This window comes from Colossoma macropomum, unplaced genomic scaffold (genome assembly GCF_904425465.1).
Source record: "Colossoma macropomum unplaced genomic scaffold, Colossoma_macropomum, whole genome shotgun sequence".
NCBI lineage: Eukaryota > Metazoa > Chordata > Actinopteri > Characiformes > Serrasalmidae > Colossoma > Colossoma macropomum.
Window position 1 is genome coordinate 33981176 of NW_023494802.1, and position 5384 is coordinate 33986559.

A 5384-nucleotide genomic window follows, 5' to 3' on the forward strand; every position below is an offset into this window, starting at 1 on the left:
AGTACTTTAGCTGGAGAACATAGATATGAACTGTTTCCAACAGAGGATCTCTCATTTACATACGTAATAATGGAAAAAAGTGGTGTTTGGATGTTGTCTTTTAGAGACCTGATGTAAGTAAGAGAAAAATCCCTTATTACATAATTAATTTGATTATAATATATTTCTTACAGTACAGAACAAATGCTGATGCAAACATTATATTCCTAGTTCTAGCATAAATTAAAGCATGATATTTGCTAGTGTTAGAATATGTATTTCTGACATATACAAATATACCAGAATTTCTAGAATGTGAAGTGCTTCCCATGTGCCATACTGGTATTGGAAGGGCCCTAAATATATATATATTTATACATTAGTATTGTTAATAGAGTTGTGTCCTATCTCTGGGTCTGGAGGCCTAAGTGCCTAAGCTTTCCATCAGTTTTAGTAGGACCATTTTAAAATCCAAAATGTGACCAAAGAACATTTGTATGACCCTTACATTAAATAAGCATTTTCATTTTTACATACCTAAAATAAAAAAGAGATGATTAAATGTAGTAAGAAATAAATGAACCTTTTGTATGTTAAAAATATGAAAACTTCTTGTAATACTCAAAAGTCTATAAAAGATAATTTCATGCAATAAAAAATATTAACAGTAAAAATAATCTTTATTAGGCATGCACAAATATATTTAAATCATTTATTGCATTTTGGAAGAGCGCTGAGGTGACGTTGGGCTACTGTGCTAAAATATCTGCATTTTATTTATTGTACTGCATTTGCAACCAATATGTTGTTATGTTTCTCCATAATGCTAATCCAGATAGGTGCAGTCCCAATTTCTACACTTCATAAATGTCTATGATTCAGCATCAGCAGATATGTATAAGAAAAATGCTGAATATTGGCATTGGCCCATGAGTCCCAAATCAGGGCATTCCTAATATTTACATTAAAAACATAATGGATGTGCACCAATGTTCTCATCTCTGCAGTATTTCTGGCTTCTTGGTGAAATGTTTAAAAAAAGAAAAAAGTTTATTCTCCCAGTCTTCATAGTTAGCAAAAGATCATAGATAAGTTACTCTCCGTAGATTTACAGCTAATACTTCTAAGCTACCCATTCACAAAATGATCAGTCATCATTATCGCAACTGATACATGTTCAAAATGTGAAGGAATGAGTCGCCGAATAAGAATGCAAGAGTCACAGTGGCTCTGCTACTGTAAAACTTCATTGTTAGGTTGTCTCATTCTCACAATTATCTATTCCATTACTGCAAAATGCAAATTCTCATTACTGCAACTACATAATCTTACTTCAGTAATGAGAATATGCACTATTTTGCAGTTATTTTTATAAATATACATCTTTTTTCAATTCATAATTGACCAGATTTTACAGAATTATATATGCCTGGCATGCCTATGTAATATATATGTATGTAATATGCCAAAGTTTGGGTGCCCCTGATCAAATTTCATGTTTTAAATTTAAAATAATTTAACATGTCTTCCACAGAGAACACACTTCTATAATTTTTTATGCACAATTACTGTTCATTTGCTGAACGTGAACATATTGGAAAAAATAAAACAGAAAATTTCATATTGTATTCATTACTTTTTTTTACAATATGTTAAACTCAAATAAACTGAAATTGTGCACCAAATTTGCAGAAAATGCCACATTTATGTTTGCTCCCTGTAGGGCTGTTTAAACTTTTGAATATATGTTTAAATAAACAGATTTCATTTTCACTTGACTTGACAAATATATGAAAAACATAGTATATATCAAGGAAATACTTGTTCAACAACACCAACAACAATGATAATATGGGCAGGTTGAACATGCTGATTTGTGAGAATTACCCAATTGGCCTTATGGCTAATTTGGTTGGGAAGTATTGATTTGTTCCTCTCATCTGTCAGTCTGTATTGGTGCTGGGAATCTGCCAGCTCACGTATACAAACCAGTCAGTCAGGACAGTCAGCACTCCCCTCCAACTGTGTTCAGCTGCTATATAACCAGACGTTCTATTATATAGGGGGTGTAGGGGTGGCTTCACCTGTCTCAGAGGAAGCATACATTTGCCTGTACCCTTCCAGATTAGTTGATCCCTTTTAATAGGGAACAATTTGTCAATGACTGGGAAATCTTTGGACTCCTACCTCTGGTGAGTTAAGTAGGCAAAATAAATAAATAACATTAAAAATAAGTTTGCTTTCTTTCTTATGTGTTTGTTGACTGACATGCATTACATCTCCAGTAACATCTGTTGAATCTTTGTTGACTTTGTGCAGTCACTTTGTTATAAATGTGATGTATACATGAATCCAAACCTAATGACTGTGCTGTCCTCACACAAACACAACACTGTCCAAAACAGGTCCTGGAATATTACTTTGTGGTTGAATGATGGATGCGAGACAGAAAAGAGTTCCTAAAATGGTCATACTTTGGCACTCCAGGACTGCAGATGGCGATATGCCACCAAACACTGGCATCACAGCTGTTCAGAGCATTAAGGAAATAGAAAATTTAGTGTCCTCTTCTTTACAGTTTAGGAACTATAACATAGTTAAAACGGATTTGAGCTGTGTTTGAGGCCATTGTCAACCACTGTCCATGCACGTTTTTCCAGTTTCCTAAATGTCTGGACAAAGGCAAGGAGTCTGAGTTTCCCCACACCTGTTTGGGGTCTTGTAGCAGCTCTATAATGTCAAAAGACACTGTTTGGCCTTTTTTATTTTTATTTAAGTTCAGTGGCTCCAAGAAGTATTTGCGCATTTTTGTCCACACTTAAAAATGCATTAAGTTCTAGGGAGCAAAATGTAAAACCAAGTGGCATTTATTTTGAAACAACCCATACCAAGACTGTAATTTTCTTTTTGGCAAAGTATTCTTCCGAAAGGCAGTTGTTGTGTTATTTCTTCGCAGACTGAAGGTTCACATCCAAAATGCCACTTCTGAGTTCAACGTGATCCCATGAACGCAAGCTCACCGGCACTACTGTAAGTAAAACAGCCTCAGGCTTTGACGTTTCCACCACTGTGCTTCATAGAACCCTTAGTGCCGTTTGATTAGAATTCTTCTACCATCAGTTTGATGTTGTGTTAAAAGTGTAACTTAAAGAATTTCATTAAAGTTTGCCAATGATTAAATGGTAAATGTTTTGGGGCCACTGTATCCAATAATGAAAATACTAAAAGTGAAATAAATGAAGAAGATGAAGTTAATGAAGTTAATAAAGTTAAAAGTCTGGAGGTTTTAGAACTTAGTAGTGTTATTGACCTACTCCATAAGTAACAAAGAATTGGCAGCACTTTAAAAAAAGGGGTTCTTTAGTAAAGTGGACAGTGGTTCTCTATAGAACCATCAACACTCAAAGAACCATTTGTATGTTAAAGTGTTCTTGAAAGGCACTTTTTTGAAAAAAGTACTATATAACACCGTACACAACACATTTTCCATCAATCTGAAGAACAATTTCACCAGGTAAAGAACTCTTTAAGCATGTAAATGGTTCTATCAAGAACCTATGAAGAACCACCTTTGAGAGTGTACAAAGCTATCAGAATCACCCATTTTAGGGGATTCCGTTGGTTTTGAGTACTTATGCCAGTCTCAATCAGAAGCTGATCAGAGATTGACCACAACTGATTGTGTACCTCTATACTGGTAATACAGGCTTGTAACTGCAACATAAAACACCATCATGGTTAATCAAATAGTTACCAGTAAAATGTATCCAAACCTAATATTTACGATGAAGAGACATTGATTATTTGAAAATAATAAAAATAAGCTACAGAAACAAGAATAGAAACCATTTAATCCAGTTAAGGAATGGTTTAACATGATAATATGTAACACTAAAAGTAATGTTGTCAATGCATTTTTACCACGTGCCAGAGAAAACATTTGGAATACAAGGTCTGGGTGAAAACCTTGACTGTGTTTACATCCTGTCTTGTTATAGGTCTCTCCAAATCCCCTTCACTCCATCCTCAACTTAGTCCGTAAAAGAGAAAACGTGACGGAATCAAGTGGTAAGATACATTTGCTGGGGGTGAAAACAAACAAACAAACACAATGTTCTTCTGCCACAAAATAGATGACATGACACAAAAAAGACTAGCAAAGAAAGATAAAACTGAAGTAGATCTTGGAAGTAATTTTCCAAGATTGAAAGGTCTGTTGCTAGTGAAAAGTTAGATCAGCTATGTTCCTCTTGGACAGCTAGCATGGTCAGTAAAAAAGAGGAAAACTGTTTTAATCAGTGGCTAACGCTGATAAAAATCAGGTTGATATAGCTTTAGCACTGCAAAGTAATGCTGTCATCTTACATTATATAGCCTCAGTTAACAATGCATTCAGGCTAGCTGGCTAACTCTGGTAGAGCTTTGCTAAAATAAGCTGTAAACCTCCAAACATGCATCAGATTTTGTAAATAAATAACATTCTTAGCTATTCGGCCTTACATTATGTATTGAGGAAGAGGTGAAGTATTTGAGTCACCTCTCAAGTAACATCACCTTAGCATAATAAGTAATTTACTAACTGGCTATAGCTAACTAATGAGTAAAGAGTAACATCACAGCTCTCAATCCTGTAATCCTGAGATGCTCCTAAGTTTAGCTGTGTTAGGCTACCTCACTGTTGGAAGCTGATGTAACACTTGCTGACTCTAATTGCAGACCAACTCCACTGGCCACCATAAATTTGGGGGTGGGGTGGTGGTGGGGGATCTTGTGTGTAACAGCAGAGATGGGAGGTGGGGTCTTATTGTACTCCACCCTTATTTCACATAGAATAGCAACAGATATATTTATAAGGAGCTGCAATTTTATCATGTTTATTTTTCCATTTTTTTTTCATTTTGTCTTAAAGTATGCATGATACTGTAGCAAGAGTACTTTAATAAATGTTAAGAAAGTCACCAATGATGTTCACCCTTGACTGGATATTCACTTCTTTGACAAGACGGCAGAAAATTGTCCTACAGTGTGACATGAAGATTTACCCCAAAAAAAATAAAATAAAATAAAATAAAATTTTTACATGAGCAAAATTAATGTGTGGGCAATATTTTATTTATTTAACCATAAATATCATTCACATATTTTTTTTTGAATGATTTTTAGATTTTTTTAGACACATGATAGTGATAATTTAAAAAAACAAATAATGATTTTACTAAATAAATTACATTCATGTCACACCAAAAGACATGATGTCACACAACAGGACACGTGACGAAGTGATAATTTAAAAAAATAGTAATTTTACTAAATAAAATACATTTATGTTACACCATAGGACATAATGTCACACAATAGGTAATAGGTGGTAAAAAATAATTAGCAAATTTATAAAGCAAAAATTT